This window comes from Adiantum capillus-veneris, chromosome 13, assembly GCF_014529385.1.
Source record: "Adiantum capillus-veneris isolate H3 chromosome 13, ASM1452938v2, whole genome shotgun sequence".
Classification (NCBI taxonomy): domain Eukaryota; kingdom Viridiplantae; phylum Streptophyta; class Polypodiopsida; order Polypodiales; family Pteridaceae; genus Adiantum; species Adiantum capillus-veneris.
In genome coordinates this window covers 130,965,113-130,984,427 of record NC_140943.1, presented here as the reverse complement: position 1 = coordinate 130,984,427, position 19,315 = coordinate 130,965,113, and the positions used below count along the sequence as shown (strand labels likewise).

The 19,315-nt window shown below is 40.3% G+C and overlaps 1 pseudogene; it reads right to left on the bottom strand.

Moving 5' to 3' along the window:
* Nucleotides 1-2,418: 2,418 nt before the first annotated feature.
* On the bottom strand, nucleotides 2,419-4,535 carry LOC147444881 (uncharacterized; annotated as a pseudogene).
* Between the last annotated feature and the right edge of the window lie 14,780 nt (nucleotides 4,536-19,315).

The window sequence follows — 19,315 nt, the reverse complement described above, 5'->3', positions numbered from 1 at the left end:
TGCTCTATGCATCGGTGATACCTTTGCCACCAATGCCAATGAAGATGGAGCTGACTTCTACCTTTTGAGGTGCTCACAGGAGAAATACAAAACAGCAAGAGCCTTGAGTGATTCCTGGGGAAACATACTTTCTACAGGGAGCTATTTGGTTGAGGGGTACTATTACGAGCTAGTGGAAGGTGCCGAGCATATCTATTACATGCCTGCTAGTCAACCAAAAGTGCTTCTTGCATCACACTTGGTTAGATTGATTAAGATACCCTTGGAACCCTTAGAAGGAGAGCCACATAAGTTCAAACTCACTGCAGAAGTATACGAAAATGTGTACAACAGTATGCCAATAGTGATATAGGTTATTGCCCAAGTAACTTGTAGAAGTACCGGTAATTAGCTTCAAAGTACCATGCAACTATTCCATAGGTGGTTTTTGTAAGAGCCTATCATAGGTTTCAAAACCTCTTACAGGTAGTTCACAAGCACTTCTAAAAGTTTATCTACCGGCCCAAAGTACCTTTAAGGTAGTACTCAAGTGGTTTCTGTTTGTTAAGATATGTAAGTAACAAGCACTTGTAAAAACCTTTTGTATGCCATCCCAAAGTACCTTATAGGTTCTTTACAGGTCTGACAACCAAAAGTACCTTACAGGTAGTTCACAGGTGGAAACTATATTAAACTATGTAGGAAACAAGGACTTGTAAAAGTTGTTGTATACCAGCCCAATGTACCTTATAGGTTCTTTACAGGTCTGACAACCAAAAGTACCTTACAGGTAGTTCACAGGGGGAAACTATCTTAAACTATGTAGAAAACAAGGACTTGTAAAAGTTGTATGCCAACCCAAAGTACCTTATAGGTTCTTTACAGGTATGACAACCAAAAGTACCTTACAAGTAGTTCACACGTGGAAACTGTATTAGAGGAAACAAGGACTTGTAAAAGTTGTTGTATGTCAGCCCAAAGTACCTTATAGGTAGTCCCTGGGTGGTTTCTGTACACAACAATCTATTAAGTTTTGGTATGCCAACCCAAAGTACCTTACATTGTAACTGTTTTAAATTGGGAAACAATAACAGAATCATAAAAATAACACTTCAATGCTTGGACACTTAAACAGTCTTAAACTACTTGAATCAGAAAAATAACACTTCAATGCTGGGACACAAAGACAATGCATCCAACTAGTTGGAATATATTACATCTTCAACAATTTGACATCAAGTCATTACATGAGTTATAATGGCAATCAAAATGAAGCCAAAAAATTGGTTTCCACATGGAAAGTAGTATATAAATATACAAGGTTCTGGCATGGGCTTAGTTTAGTTACAAAAGGTACATAGAGGATCTGTCATCCTAAAAAAATCAAGGGACGTCATCGTCGCTTGCACTCTATGGGCATGAGTTGTGGCCCACATAAGTACGCATCATACGATGTCTTTTCAAACCCTTTTGCAATTGCTATGAATACATACTTGTCGTCATCATTAGGTTTTGGTTTGCTGAATGTGTCCGCCAAGGCACGACGATCTGTAGCATGCTGCCACCCTTCTAGCCAGGCCTTTAGATCTTTTGACAAGTATTGGCTGGAGCGGTGCTCAATACCAGGCACTATGATGTAAGTACCATAGGGATTATAATGACATTTATAGGACCAAAACAGTAACTACCCACATCACATAACTATTGTCCAGCCCATCCACTAATATAGCTGTGAACCTGGGGAAAAAATCTTCGAATTCTTGAGCCCACTCTGGTGAGCATTGCACTGCTCCATATGTAGACATTTGCCCATGTCACAGCCCATGCAATAAAATCTTGTGCATCTTGCGGAACAAATAGGTACTTGCCATCTGCCTCCTCATGCTTAACAAATGATGTAGCTTCAATACCAGGGACAGACAAAGGGTCATGCTTATTAGGTGTACATGTAAGACAAAGTACACCATTAAGATCTAATATGAGGGCTGATCGGGTTGGATCATCATATGGCAAGGAGGAGATAGCTGGGGGAATGTACTTTGGGGGATCTCTGATGATGATGATTTCCTCTACGGGCAGCTTGAGGGTCCCCTTTTCCTTTGGACACTCTAAAAGACAGCATTCAACATTGAAAAATAAACACGAGGCAATATTTGACATAAAAGCGACAAAAACATAGAGGCCGACAAAAACATAGACATTGTGCTTATGAAACATAAAAGCGACAAAAACATAGAGGCCGACAAAAAAGTTTCTTTTGCATTCAAAATCAAGAATCACAGATTCTTGTATTACAATTGAAGAGTCACAATTTCTTGCAAACTCGAGGCTTGGGGGGGTGGGAAACACTAGAAGGATTGCGGAGGGGAGTACTCTTTCTGGGAGTCTTCTTCACGGCAGGAGGTGATCTGGGTGCTTCCCTCTCTCCCATATCTCCATCTACATGATGAGCATGGTGCTTTGAACGTGTGGACTCCGAAGGTCTATTCTTTTTGGAAGATCCACCTATGTCATAAAACAACACATCAGCCCCATGCAGACATTGCATAGAAGTTGACGAGTCCAATACCATTACCACTTACCATCACTGTTTTTCTTGCGCTTCTTTGACACCTTCACCCTGTCACTCAGAAAGATGGGAGAATCTGGATTCTCATCACCAGCTACCATGCACTGTACTGCATCCACTCCCTCTTGCGCTATTGCCTCCGCATCGTCAATCGTTGCATCTTCCTTTGGACTGCTTTCGCTTGGTTGTGGCTCAACTGCTGCTGTGCTTGCAGGGGGGTCTACCTTCACAACTGGAGTGCCCTCACTGGAGTACACACTATGGGCTTCAAGAGTATCTTGTAGCACAACCATTGGCACGTCATCCTGTATCGGTGCCACACAAGGAATATGGCCAGAACCTGCAAGCACATCAGTGAAGTTCAGGCTTGTGCAATCAGTAGATACTTGAAGGCAACCTGAACTGTTCTTGGATTTATATGAGATTGGAAGCAACGATAACCAACCTGTATGCAGGAGCATTGATTTAAGTGAATCTGGAATACTACTCTTGCAAGAGGCGTCCGCACATACCGTCTCTGATCCAAGCCAGGCAGCAAAACACAGAGCATGGTATGCATGACCACATGCTAGCGTGTATACACAAACCACATGGGAAGCCATGAATGCAAAACCACATGCATCACATAGTCCTGAAACAAAGAATGTAGCCTGCAAGTGGCTCAAGTGCTGGCCAGCTCTGTCGGAAGCAGTAACATTGTGTCACCAGCTTTCACCTGCTCCAACATGCTCTCACAAAAGTTGATATGCTGCACACACGTACTCGTTGATTCTTCCAAGTCAGTCACTTCTTGTTGCATGACAAATGAAGAACAAAAGGCCCACAGGGATTAGATATGAGAACCACCATTACAACACAAAGTACCATGGCAAGTACCTTTAACATAAAAAACTACCATAAAAAAGTACTTTGGACACTCCAGAAAACCTCCAAGGCAATTAAAAACACCATGGCAAGTAGAAAAGTACCTTGGACACTACCACCATAACAAAAAACTGCCATTCCATTAAAAACATCAAGGCAAAAGCTACTACCATAACAGGAAAGACTATCATGATAAAAAAGCCACCATGACCAAAAACAAAGTACAATGACAAGTTTCTTGGACACTACACACTAATAAGCAATGACCGTACAACCACCTTAATAGAAAAAACTACCTTTACAAGTACCTTGAGCACAACCACAATAGCAATAAACTTCCTTAAAGAAACAATCAACCATAGCAAAAAAAACCATGAAAAAGTACCTTGGGCACTGCCACCATAACAGAGATGGCTTTCCAAAAAAACTCTAAGGTAATGACATATACCATGGATAGTAGAAAAGTACCTTGAGCACTACAAAAATAGCAAAAGAAAAGTACCATAGCACGAAATATTGCCATGAAAAAAACACCACCATGATCAAACGAAGTACCATGACAGGCATTTTGGCCATTACATGATACCTAGAAAAATAGCCATGACCCCTGTACCTGTCATGGTAGAAAAAACTACCATGACAAGTACCACAATAATAGACAACCTTCCATGGAAAAAAAAAATACTCATAGCAAAAAAAACCACCATGGAAGGTCAATGTCATCGTAACAAAAAGTATGTAAAAAGAAACTATCGTGCCAAGTACCTTGGACACTATTACCATGATAGAATCCCACAATAGAAAAAACTACCATGTCAGGTATGTTGGGCACTTAGCACCATAACAGAAGTAACTGGCATGACAAAAACAACCATCTAAATAGAAAAGAGTAACATGTCACGTACCTAGGGCATTACCACATAAATAGAAATAATTGGCATGGCAAACAAAACCACCTAAATAGAAGAGGGTACCATGTCAAGTACCTAGGGCATTACCACATAAACAAAATTCCTACCTTGACTTGGTCGACACATACGTGGAGACGATCCACCTCATCTCTTATGTTCGAGCTGCTTGCATCGGCCCCAAGAGCTGTGAGTGCACTAGTTAGAGCAGCCATCTTGCCTTCAATCATCAAAAAATTAGGATCAGTATTGACAACTCCCTTCATGCTGGACCGCAATATCTGGAGCTCTTGCAATTGCCCCTGAAGCATTGCCGTGGCTGAAGATGTCCCTTGTATCTTCCACATATTTTGGTTCCTGTCTTGTAGCTCTACTCTCACATTATCCAATGTTGTGTTCAAAACCTTTAACACTAGGTTGGTAATGGGACACTTTTATGTCCTATTAAGTGACCATTTTCCTTGAATTATGTCAAAAGTTTCAAAATGGATTTTGAGGTGCTATCTGTCTAGAAAGTTGTCTCATGAGCTGAAAAAAAATCAACATTTTTTTGGAATATCAATTCCATCTTTAACCTTGTCCTTGCACAACATTTCACAACCTAAACTGTATGAAAAAACGGGTCTTGTTTTTGGCTTTTTTCAACTTTTTGCAACTATACCACTCTAGAATTCATGTTTGTGAGGTCTATAATGCTAGAGAACTATCTTTAGTAGTCCTCAACATGTCCCGATGCTTCTAGGGAGAAATAAATGTTAAAGTTGTAAGTTATGACCAAATTACAAAAATTGTCAAATCCTGTTTTTTAGCCAATTTTAGCTCCTCTATGATTTTTTTGGTGGCTTTCATGATATCCAAATGTAGTTTTGATTTTCTATGTCGCATATTGTTTCATAAAGCTAATATTCCTTGAGTTTTGGGGCACCTAATACCCTATTTTGCATAGTAGACAACGATGGTTGATTTTTTCAATTACAGAAGGAAATGAAACATTCTAGTATATCAAGTATAGCTTTTTCAATATTGTTAGTTTCTTGTGACAACTACATGCATTTTGAAGCTAGTAACCATATCTAGTCATAAGGATCAAATTTGGCTAGATATTGAATAGTTTCTATGGGATTCTACAACTCATAATGTTGAACCCAGCTTTTTGATGTTTGCTGTATTTAGCACTTCATCTTTGTCCCCAAGATTCCCCTTGGTAAGAGATGTATTATTCTTTTGACATGCTCCATGGCTCCTTATGAACCTAAAGGACAATAGGGAACTAAGAAAACATGCATATATTATTTGTATTGAGCGTGGTTATAGAAACTTTGATGATAGGTTTGCAGAATGGTAAAAATTCAACTTTTTTGTACCTATTTCTTTTGGCAAAACAAAAAATAGTGAGTGAGAAGCAATCATATGTTCTGATCAACAACCCATTGAAGTTAACTAGGGAATTTATCTCAAGTCCTACAAAAATCCTTGATCTTATTTGTATGCAACAAAACGTAAGAAATGACTGTTTTGATGAAAATGTACTGGTCCATCAACTTTGGAGGCTTGGTGTGACCAAAAGATGAGAAATTTTACAAGTTTCTTATTTTTTCCTCATGTAGTAGGCCTTGAACTATAACCTCATGAAAGGATTTTAGAAAATGAGTGGATCTACTATGGTTTTGGAGGTTTTTTTCAAAACCCTGAAAGGACACTTTTATGTCCTGTTAGGTTACCAACCTAGTGTTAATGCATCCCTTTTTGCATCCAGAATCTGCTCCACCTGTGCTTTTACTTGCTGGCTTATAAAGGAGGCACTAGCTAGAGAAGTGCTACCAGATAAGAGAGCATTTTGCCCACTTTTATGACTTGCCCGGACATTGTCAAGACGAAGGGGCTGAAGTGATGTCCCCTCATTATTCTCCAGCCAAATCTTTACTTTCTTGTCAATGCCACCCGGAAGCTTCTTGCAATGGTCCAAAACCTGTTCACCAAAAGCAGCCCATGCAACCTTTCGACCTGCAGGATCTTGCCGAACAGGTGGGCATCGCTCGTACACAAACAACATTGCAGACTTGTGTGTGATCTCTTTGTTGGCTGGCATGCTTTGGCAAACTTTGTGAAACAGTAACCTGCATTTGTCTACAAACTCAGGTCGCATCATATGCAAAAAGATTTTAGATCCCTTCTCCGTTTTCTTCATGAAGACCAACAACCAATCCTGATCTGTGACATCAACCTCACGAAGGTTCTGGTAGAGCTTGCCCTCCAAGCTTAAGCCATACTGCTCATGCAACTCCTCTCCTGTGTAGCAAAATCGAGTTTGCTTAGGGTATTGAATCCTCCAGGAAGATCTTGCTGCAAACCACATTTGACATAGTAAGCAAACATAAACAAACATTGAAAAGAACATTTCTACAATTGAAGAGACAGAGTTGATATGTACCAATGCTTTTTTCGCCGATAGTTTTAGACTTTATGCCCAATGTTGTGGAGCTCCTAGGCTTGCTACTGGATGAAAGCATGCTAGCTGAACCACCATCAGCTGTGCTGCCATGGTGCACTTTCACGGTGGAGTCTTCATATTACTGTACAAACAAAAAAACACAATCCATGATTCAAAATGTCCTCAAACAAACACATCGCTCAACTACAACAAGAGAGAGAGAGGGGGGGGGGGGGGGGGATTACAGTACCCGGTGAAGTCTGAGGTCGCATAGAGAGGGTAGGCGTCCACACTTCTTCCTTGCTCTATTCATGCAAGGTGCATGAAGATGCAGTAGCGCGTGGGCATCTTCCTACTGTGTAGAATGCATGCAAGAGAAGTCACAGTCACCTTCAACCCGTAAACAATGTTCAAAAAATGATGGCATTCTTGAAGTGTCGGCATTTTCCATTTCTTGCAATTTTCCACGTCCCCGATAAATTATTTGAAGGGAACAAATAAAACTTGAGATGTACTTCAAAAACCACCTAGAAAATCCCTTAAAATTGACCACCATTTCATGCTTTCACCCTATGGTTAGCTGAATTTGCAATACTTTTACTTTTTCTTTTTGGATTAGGGATATCAGCTTGCACAAGCTTGTATGTCCTGGAAGATATTTTGAAATACTTCTCACCTAATGTTACCCTCCGCTTTGAAATTTAGTATTCAATCCATGGATAGCTTAAGGGTGATTAGATAGGTTTGTCATGTGTGTACTACTTACAATATAGAGTTTTTTCTTGGACATTACAACTTTGGAAGAAGTGGGAATTACTCAAGTTTTGCTCATACTTTGAAGTCCTATTTAGGACAGTATCTAATCTAATGATTGTTGAAGTTTGACATGGATAACAATTAATGGGTTGTTTGAAGCGTGCCATATGTAGCTAGCTCTAGCAAACCTACTTACTTGTATATACGGATGTAGGTGAGAATTCTCTCTTGACCTAAAAAGGTATAGCGTGCTACAATCCGCGTCTTCGAAGATCCTTGACAATTCAACGGGGATGACCTAAACAACTCTACTACTTTTGTATTGAATTATTAGAATGATGCCTCATTCTCATTACATTGTACATAAATGAATCAAAGATTGGGTCATTTCTATAAAAGTATCTTATCTAAAGCCACTTGTCTTTTGAATGCTATGTTCATTTGTGTATATGTATCTGGTTTAATACGACAACAAACAAACACACACACACACACACACACATGATCATTGAATACATACAAACAACTTCTTGTCATTGAAGCTGATCGGAATACACCTCTGCCATTTGGGATGCAATGGTTTGTGTTTATTGGCATCCATAATTGCTTCATCAACATGAATAATATGACCACACACACAAATTTGTGCAAGGCTTGGTGGTCTTTATGAAATCATCGAATTCTCTCAGCAATCCAATGGATTTTTTTTCACCCCTTCAACTTTTCATCTTCAAGCCATGGATGAAACCAGCAGATATATTTTCACCAGATCAAGCATTTGCAAAATCCAGATTAGCATATAAGTAGGTGCATGTGCACCTACTCAAGACATTTAGCTTTTTTACTTGCTTATATGAGGTTTCTCTTGTTTGTAATAGATTTCAATGCTTGTTGGTTCTTGCTTGAGTTCACCCACTGGGATAAGTCTAAACCACATTGATAGCGTAGTAATAGCAAGATATTTTAGCTCTCATTTTAGCATATGTGGTTGTGCATATCTTATGAAGCATCCTCAACCTTGCCAGATCACATTCTTGATGGCTTTGGTATATCTTATAGACACATGACCGAGGAGATTCTAGAGCGTTTCATGTTAGTGCTTCATGAGGATCACGCAGACACCTTTGAGCTCTAGACTAGATCCTTATATGCTGATGAGGATCAAAAGATGTTTATGAGAAAGAGACTTATATTTGGAGAGTATCCTCCCTATGACACAACGACTGCTACCCAACCAAGTTCCTTACACGGTACCTATAGGAGCGTTTAAAATGAGGCTACATATATGTTGTTGTGTGGGCTACGCTATTCCCCTGCTCAGAGTAGTGATGTTGAGCCTATAGTAGATCAAATGACCCATACCCTCTATACAACCACTACGACCTAAATCATCTCCAGGATTCACATCATCCATACCATCTAGGAGACAAACCTTTGTTGAGATCATGTAGAGACAAGGGTATACATGGAGTACAGAAGCCAGAGCCTTATCAATGCACCACCAAAGTTACCATACATAGGTACAACCAAGTCACATACTACTATGACTAGTACACATGCTAGATAGGCTGTAGAGACCACACCACAAACCGCAAGCACACTAGACACAAAGCTTGCTAGATCACATGCATCAAATACGATGGTGAGTCATAGATCACCACCCAGAGACACCATGCAGGTACCACATGAGGATAGAGTTTACACAACGAGCTAAGAAAACCATGTGCTACATTTCTTGATCTATAGAGGAGACATGCCTTGGTTTGTTGACCTTGTTGATGGACATTCCTACACTAGAGGCACCTTCTCAAATGACATATTATGTTTAGAGAGCTATTCTCTTCATCCTCTTTTCTTGGTGTTGGTTTGAGGTGTTGTAGAGGCCAACCCCCCAATCCTCCACATAAAATGGTGCCCCCATGGAGGACAAGAGAATCCTTCTAATAGGGTTTTAATCTACAAATTGGCAACCATTTAAAGATCAACTCAAGGCCAATGGCGGGAGATGTCTACAAAGTCTTCAAAGGCGAGAAAAAAGAAGATTTTTTGAGCTTTGTGGGTTTTCAAATTGGGCTTCATTTGGATGGGTTTTGGCCAAACTATGTGTATATATGGGAGCGTGTATATAGTCTCTACTAGCACATGGAAGGGCGTTTGAAAAGAAGTGAAGCCCTTGGTTTTATAGAAAAAAGTTCATAGTTTTCCATTGTTTTTCATCATTTTGTTAATTTGGTCTTTTTTATCCCTTTGTTTCCTTTAGTGCATCCGAGTATAAGGGGAGTTGTAGCAGTGTAGAGGGAAGTTAGTCGAAGCTAGTCGAGGTTGAGTGTGAGTGGGGCTATCAAAATTTGTGAGCAAGGATCAGGACATGTTATCTTTAGAGAGCTATTTTCTTCATCCTCTTTTCTTGGTGTTGGTTTAAGGTGTTGTAGAGGTCATCCCCCCAATCCTCCACATAAAATGGTGCCCCCACAGAGGACAAGAGAATCCTTCTAATAGGGTTTTGATCTACATATCGGCAGCCATTTGAAGATCAACTCAAGGCCTATGGTGGGAGATGGCTATAAAGTCTTTAAAAGCGGGAAAGAAGAAGATGTTCTGAGCTTTGTGGGTTTTCAAATTGGGCTTGATTTGGATGGGTTATGGCCAAACTATGTGTATATATGGGAGTGCGTATGGAGTCTCTACTAGCACATGGAAGGGCGTTTGAAAAGAGGTGAAGCCCTTGGTTTTAAAAGAAAAAGTGTAGGGATTTTCATTGTTTTTCATCACTTTTTTTGTTTGGTTTTTTAATCCCTTTGCTTCCTTTAGAGCATCCAAGTATAGTGGGAATTGTAGCAGTGTAGAGGGAAGCTAGTTGAGGCTAGTCGAGGTTGAGTGTGAGTGGTGCTATCAAAATTTGTGAGCAAGGATCAGCCCAAATTATCTTAAGGGATATATTTTCTTCATCCTCTTTTCTTGGTGCTGGTTTTAGGTGTTGTAGAGGCCATCCCCCCCAATCCTTAACAACGTTTTTGCTTATACTTGATTGTGTCATGCACATGCAAGGGAGCCGACAAAGGAAGACTCATCTCTTTTGGTTATAGCTATGGCTCCTCCTAAGGGGTACAATTTATCTAGTGTTCATGTCCAGGCATTCCTAAGGACTCTCTCTCCCAGTGGAATAAAGTCCAAAAATGGGACTTTCTTGAAGGCTTCCTTTTTGGCGCTACAATTGCGGCTTACCAGGAAAGCACTCAAAGAGAGAGAGAGAGAGAGAGAGAGAGAGAGAGAGAGAGAGAGAGAGAGAGAGAGAGAGAGATTTTGCTCAATTATAGGGAGGTGATTCAGAAGGAGGAAGGGTCCTAGCATTTGGGATACCTACACCCTTGATCTTGCATTTGCTCAAGTAGAGGGAGGTGATTCAGAAGAATGAAGGGCCCTAGTATTTGGGATGCCTACATCCTTGACCTCGCATCTCTCTCTCTCTCTCTCTCTCTCTCTCTCTCTCTCTCTCTCTCTCTCTCTCTCTCTCTCTCTCTCTCTCTCTCTCTCTCTCTCTCTCTCTCTCTCTCTCTCTCGCCATTGCAGAGTGTCGTCTATAAGTGACACGGGACAAGAGTGAAGGGATCGAGAGCAGGGACGCTTTATCGCTAGTGTGCATGATCTGGGCCGTCAGATCCTCGTAGCAGGGGGTAGTGTTTTACATGCAAGGTCGCCATGTTTGCATTGACGCGAGACAGCTCAAGTGGATAGGTCACGGGACTCTGGGGGGGGGGGGGGGGGTCATGGTGTCGAAGTGTGTGTCTCTCCAAAGTCAACTTGGAAAGCGCCAAGCTTCTGGTTGTAGACCTGGCTGTAGATGGAGAAGCATTTGAGGTGCAAACCAAGGGGAACAAGCGCATTTGGGGAAAATTTAAAGGTAAATAAGAGCTTTTAGAGAGTAAATTAAGAGAGATAGACAAAATTGGGGACACAATTTAAGGTTAGAAAAAATTGAAAGAAGATAACAACACTTGAATGACACTGGAAACCCATAGATGCTTCCATCAATTCATAACTAAAACACTTGATACAAATCGGTCGCATACGCCGTCGTCAGTATGCCTTTTGATTTGCAAACCCCTATTTAGATAATCCAACCCTGATGAAAACAATCCAAGATTGCCAAGAAATTTGCACCCTGTATAGCTCCTTTGCCTATCAAATTCAATGAAGAAAAAAATCCCTTCCACCTTGTGCTTTCTTGAGTTATTGCGGTGAAAAAGGAAAAGCAAGATCAATACTTACTTCTTGATTGTGACCAACATCAAGAATATGGGCCTTATATGCTTCCTCCAAACGGTGCTTGAGACGAGGACTTTTGACGTGTGCTAGGATAGTAATATCCAAGACTGAGAGTGTATTGCTTCGACCAGTGAAGGAACCTATGTTTCATGCAACAAACATAGGATGCACATCGGTCTCCAGAGCATGAAAAATAATGTGGTAATTGTCTTTACGTGCATTCACTAAGCTAAGTTGTGATGGCAAGAGAGGGAAAATATTAGAAAGTTGCAAATCTATAGAAGGGTGAAGATAAGTAAGCCTTACAGTGGCACGGTCCTTAGCTGCCGGCCCATCTGCAACAACAAGATCACCTTGGGCAAGACCAACTTTTGCAGTGCTAGCATGGCCCTATATAACAACAAAAGCTATAGTTCCAAACTGTGTACGCATGCCTTGTGCATGCAAGGACTGTGCCTCATCCAAAAATTGACGCACTTTGCTCTCTGGGTAGAAACTAAGGCTGACTTCGAAAGGCTTTGTCTTTTCTACAACCGTGGAAGCATTGAAAAATAGTACATAAGGAAATGTGCAACCATCTGACTTAGCTTTTTCTTTTACAGTTACATTCTCAATGTGGACAAAGTCTCCTATAGTAAGGGTGTTAATGAATTGCTCAATAAATTGATCTCTAACAGCACAAGTGATGCTGTCAGTGTTGAGTGGATCAACTAGGTCTGCCTTAAGGTAACGCATATACTTAGCGACTTCTGGGCTTTGTTTGTAGGTTCCATATCGGTTAAGTATTCACCCCTCGAATGCAAAACGAGCGCAAGTTTTAGTGATGTCAACAATGCGCAATAGAGGGATCTTAGTGGGAATATATGGCACAAGAGAAGATGAACCAACGGGAATTACATTCTCATGGCAACACTCAGTAGAAATATGTGCTTCTAGTTTGGCACCCTCCGCAACGCTCTCTTTTTTTTGCAGCTACAGGTGGTGGTCCCCCAATAAAGTTTTGGCTGCCACAACAAAAAACAAAACTCGTAAGGGTTGGATACAACATTAGAATATCTATGCGGTGCAAGCAAGTCTTACTTAGTTGGGTGAAAGCATGTTAACCTGTCGCGCTTTTTGTGCTAGTTAGCAGTTTCAAGTTAGCACATCTTCAAAAAGTTGGGCGTTCGGTAATTTTTTTACAAATAATATCAAAATTTGTCGGAGGTTTTACATTTGGATTCCTTGTTTCAAGTGCTTTCTATTGATATATCATATGTCATAGATCTTGGAGATGTAGCTCAAGTTATTGTACTAGTTAGCATATGTCAAAATTGTGCTAGTTAGCATTGTCCGGGACATGAAAAAGCATGACAGGTTAAAATGCTTTCACTGAGTTTCGTTGTCGCCTCGCACGTCTTGAAAAGTGTACGTGCTATTGCACCACTTTGCTCCCCACGCTTGTGAGATTTGGGCCCAACGCCAAGAGAAGAAGAAACATCAACCTTAGGTAGGCTCGAAGCGCTCCTTGTGCAGAGTGGAGACACACGATCAAGAACACTATCGGTTCCCAAAAATGATGCAGCTGTATCATGGTGCACTATCTTGTGTAACTCTGTAAAAACAAAAAAAAGGAAAGTCGCATTATTGCCAAGCATATATCAAGAATTTTCTTTAAGTTAGCAAGCTATTGAATCACCATTTTCAAAATCCATCGAGCGAACATCACTAGATTCATCGCACATGGGTTCGACGTTGTCATCGTAGCCATCGTAATGTCCATCGAGTGGATTTCACGAGGAAGAAGAGGCAACCATATTAAGAGAGGATGGTAAATAATGTTCACACAATTATTACTTGATGTGTTCAAAAGAAGCAAAGGGTAAAGAACATCCTTTAGCTAAAAAATAAATAAGTTCATAGAAACAATACTTCACACAGTCACAAGCGTCTTAGGATCAGTACGGGAGAGGGATGTTTTTGAACTAATTTTTGAAGCATCAAGACCACTTATATACTAGAAGCTCCCTTGCCTTTCTCAACGGTTCACTATGTCTTAAAGCTAACCTACTATCACATCTATTAAATGGATTTGACATATTTAGACACATGCAAGAGGTGACATCAAACTCAAAGGGATTAATGAACTAGTGGACAAGTGTGTGTTGGTGGTCTAGGGTTCCCACCATGCTCATGTGTTGAACACCATAGAAATAGCGAGTGAACGAGCCTAAAATTTTCTCTTGACAAACTCAGCAAAAAGAAATTTGTATGCTCGAGAAAATGATTTTTCCTGAGCAGTTGGTGAGAAAAGGATTTCCAAAAACCAGTGCTCGTGGTAAATTGTGTCTCATCTTAATAGTGTGCCGGTTTCAATTTCAAAAATGCCACTTGAGGGCACGATAGTGTTTGGGAGAAAGGAGAAATGCTGCCCTAGAATAGACAAAAAGTAGTGTTGAATTTTAAAAAGTAGCCGAATTTTTTGAAATTCCTCTCTAGTGTTCGGGAAAAATGTGTCTCGTCTTAATATTGTGCCGTTTTCAATTTAAAAGTGCCGATTGAGGGCACGGAAAAAGGAGAAATGCAGCCCCAAAATAGACAAAAATAGTGTAAAAATTTGAAAAATAGCTTAATTTTTTGAAGTTTCCTCTTGAAATATTTTCGTACCATAGCCTCTCTCTCTCTCTCTTTCTCTGTGTGTGTGTGTGTGTGTGTGTGTGTGTGTGTGTGTGTGTGTGTGTGTGTGTGTGGTGTCTGTGTATGATGCGATCGACAATTCAAGGGTCTGCCATCATCTATAGGAGGAACTTAAAACACACGCCATTCTCATGAAGCAGAGAGCTCCCAAGATGACAGTATGCAGGAGCCTCAACATTGTCGAGTAGTATTCATGGAAAATGTGCCTCGGCTTAACACCATACCATTTTTAATGTCAAAAATGCCAAGAAATTTTCAAAACCAGGCTAGTTTTTTGATGGGCTTTTACACTATTTTTCTCTCTTTTGGGATTGAGAGCATTTTCAAAATTGAAAACGATATGGTATTAGGTCGAGACACATTTCTCCCTAACAAAATTTTTTGAGAGGAAATTTTGGAAAATTAGGCACTATTTTTTGCGGTTTTACACTCTTTTGAGGTTGACAACATTTTCGAAATCGAAAACGGCATGGTATTCAGTTGAGACACATTTTTCCCTAACACTGCCTACAACGAAACACTTTCTCTCTTTTGAGGTTGACAGCATTTTCGAAATCGAAAACGGCATGCAATGTTCAGGAAAAAAACATTTTCCCAAATATACAAAATGCCTTTCCTTATTTTTGCCAAGAGAAAAATTTAGAAAATTAGCTTACTTTTTTAGGTTTTTACACTATTTTTCTCTATTTTGGGGCGGAATTTCTCCTTTTTCCCTTGCGCTCAACCGGCATTTTGGAAATTGAAGATGGCAAGATATTAAGCTGAGACACATTTTTTTGGAACACTCATGGCATGGTATTAAGTTGAGAGAGAGGAGATCATGCTTGTTATTTTTTAATATTGTGGATGATTGCCCTGTAATGGATTTCATGCTCAGTTCTCTACTTCACCATGAGCCACTTACACAAACAATCCTCAAAGGTCTAAGCCTTAAATAGGTTAGAACTACATTTTAGAAACACTTTCTCTCTTTTGAGGTTGACAGCGTTTTCAAAATCGAAAACGGCATGGTATTAAGTTGCAGCGAAGCAGTACGAGTAAGTCCTCGCTCTCTCTCTCTCTCTCTCTCTCTCTCTCTCTCTCTCTCTCTCTCTCTCTCTCTCTCTCTCTGCCACAGTTGGAGCGTACACTGTATTGAATGCAGGTCGACAACTCAGTTGCAAGACGTCTCAACTGCAACATACGTGTTGTTCTCTCTCTCTCTCTCTCTCAATGACACAGACGTGCTAAATGCAATACTGGACAGCTCGTGACAGAAGATTTTACAAACGTCCAGGCATGCTTTTCCATGCATGGGAACCCCCCCATATTTTTTTCTCTTTTACCAAAAATATTTCCTATTATATAAGTTACTTTTGATTTTTTCTTCCCTTTTTCACAAACGTTTTAGCCTTTATTAAATAAATAATACTTATGCTAATCAATCACGATGTAGCATAATAAGTAAGCTTTCTTTGTTGATCTCTCTTTTGACCTTAAATATTAAATATATATATATTCTACTATTTTCTAATATTTTTTTTTCATGTATATATATTAGTCCACTCTACCAAATATTTTATTCACTAGTTTTCATTTTCAAACCTCAACCCCACTTTCAAATTTCAATAATACCTCCATCTAGATGATTGCCAATCTTTTCAACACTCTAGGTCATGTTTTCATACACATGAAGGAGCTTACACTTGAAGGCAAGAGAGAAGTCCACTCAAAGGGGACCACCAAAAGACTTTTGCAGCCACAAATAATACATTATTTGGCTGAATTTTTTAAGTAAAGAAGAACCCCGAATCTGAAGAAGCGTTCAACATGAAAGATGTAGCTCGTGATCTCAACTTTTAGTTCAATTTTTTTCAGAATTTTTGGAGTTATGAACACGGAGATATGATTTTTGTAGTGAACCCCAGTTTTCTCGTGTAATGGTGACACAGGCCATCCCCACTTTTCTTCCTTCTAGAATGGCTATGGTTCTACAAGTCTTCAAGCATGATTACAAGAGACAAGGCTCTTTTAATGAGGTCTTCGCTAGTCTAGAGTAATTCTATCACCATTTTTGGAGGATCCATCCTCATCAACAAATATCCACCTTCGACAACCTCTCTTATAGTTTTCTTACCTCTCTCTTCTCTCCCTAATAAGCTTATGTCTATCCAAAGTTAGACTATTGTAAATATTTCCTATCCTCTACATCCTACCCACATTCTCTCTTTTTCTCTCTCTATTGACTCTGGTATTTTAAATAATAAGGAGAGAAGATGGGAGCCACAGTCACATGCACCCCATTTTCCTAGTCACCAAAGTGGGACACTCACCTCAAATAGAAATATTGCTAAATCCTTCCCTCCTTCCCTATATAAGGAGGCCATGAGAGCTCACTTGGGGGGAGAGAACACACACACACACACACACACACACACACACACACACACACCTATCCATACACACTCTTGTGCTACATGCTTGTAGCATGAACCCTAATCACATAATCACAACACCATCATCATCACCATCACCATGCACAAAAGATGAGCACCACACCTCCACACCACTTGTAATTAAGGGTTGAAGGCACAATTTCAAGAAGAAGAAGGGTGGACACACTCATGATATTCCTCGCCATCAACTCCCATCTCTCCATTATGCCTCCTACGATCTTGTTCCCTTCTCATTTTCCTGCCATACGCTACCTATTGTATTCATCTTTTGCAAGCAATCAACACACTCCATCTTGGTGCCATACTTTGTGCCACTTTGGATACATCTCATTGTGAGTATGGTATATGCTTGATTCCTTGCCATTTTTTTTTGCTTATGTTAAGGTGTGCGGATTCGCCACCACACACACACACTCTCTCTCCCTCTCATATTCCTATCATCTTGCTACTTCCATCTTAAGGTGTGCGAATTCGCCACCTTTTGTATGAGAAGTGAGCATATTTGCATGTATCCCTGACCTCGTTATCTTCCTTACTACATGCACGCGTAGCGAGCCCATTCTCACTCACTCACCACTCCTCTCACCTTATTCTCCGACCACCCCATTCCACATTTGGGTGTGGATCTTGAAATTGTTTTCCAAGCATGCTTCATTGTGTATATGTATGCGTCCTAGCCGCATATCTTGTTAGGTGGTGCCCCTATTGTGTATTCCCCATGATGAGGCCATTGTGCATAGTCTTGGTGTAGAGGCCACCGGGTCTATTTTTTCACTTCCGCCTCTCAACGACATGCGTTAAAGAATGACTAACTTGACCCAATACTAGGGCCTTCCTTTCGCAGGCCAACAATAACAAGTAACGTAACTTTTGGAAATTTCCTCTGAGCAAATTCAAGCAAAGGAATTTCGTATGCATGAAAAAATGATTTTTCTCGAACACTGCTATTATTATAGCTTGTGCATGACAACGATGTCGAAGGTGACGTCGTGCTTCCTGCGGTGAGAAGCAGGGCTCAACTTTGAAGTCGTGAAGCAGTCTCGCAGATCAGAGGAGTTTTCTCGCGCCACGACCAGTGTGTGGGAAAATGTGTCCCAGCTTAATATCGTGCCATTTTCAATGGCAAAAATGCTGGTTTAGGGCAAGGAAAAAACGAGAAATTTCGCCTATAAATAGAGAAAAATAGTTTAAAAACCTAAAAAAGGTTACCTTATTTTCTAAAATTTCCTCTTGGTAAATTCAAGGAAGGAATTTTATATGTTTGGAAAAAGGATTTTCCCCATACACTAGGCATGACCCAAAAATAGTGTAAAAACCTGGAAAATTATGTGCTTTTCTAAAATTTCCTCTTGCCAAATTGACTAAAAGGAATCTTGTATGTACAAAAAATTGATTTTCCCCGAACACTGCCACAGTGCTTGAAAAAAACGTTTTTCCAGAAACTTGCCAAATATGTAAAACAACAGTGGTAAATTGCAAGTGCATCCAATTGCATTGGACGGTGTAGTAGGTCTATGTCCAACCTCTCCAGTTTTCGGCAATATTGTGTCTCAACAAAATATCGTGTCGTTTTGAATCTAAAAAATGCCAATTGAGGGCACGGGAAAAAGGAGAAATGCCACCCTAGAATAGACAAAAAATAGTGTTGAGATTTTAAAAAGCAGCCTAATTTTTTGAAATTTACTCTTCAGTGTTCGAGGAAAATGTATCTCGTCTTAATATAGTGTCGTTTTCAATTTATAAAGTGCCAGTTGAGGGCACGGAGAAAGGAGAAATACCGCCCCAAAATCGACAAGAATACTGTAAAAATTTCAAAAAATAGCCTAAATTTTTTGAAGTTTCCTCTTGGAATAAACAAGGAAAGGATTTTTTAATGTTCGAAAAAGTGATTTTTCCACTATCTTGGTACCATAGCCTCTGTGTGTGTGTGTGATGCGTTTGACAGTTCGAGGGTCTTCCATCGTCTACAGGAGGAAGTTAAGATACACAACATTCTCATGAAGCAGAGAGCTTGCAGGATGGCAGTCGACAAGAGCCTCAACATTGTCGAGCAATATTCGGAAAAATGTGTCTCGGCCTAACATCGTACCGTTTTCAATTTCAACAAGGTGAGGAATCACCCTCTCTCTCTCTCTCTCTCTCTCTCTCTCTCTCTCTCTCTCTCTCTCTCTCTCTCTCTCTCTCCCCCCCCCCCCCTACACGCCAGCCAACTTTGCAATCAACTATACGAACTGCACATCACGCACTAGCTCTATAGAAGCTTAGTTCATCACTGCTGTCAAATTAATCGCGTGACTCAGCTCTCTCTCTCTCTCTCTCTCTCTCTCTCTCTCTCTCTCTCTCTCTCTCTCTCTCTCTCTCTCTCTCTCTCTCTCTCTCTCTCTCTCTCTCTCTCTCTCTCTACACGCCAGCCAACTTTGCAATCAAGTAT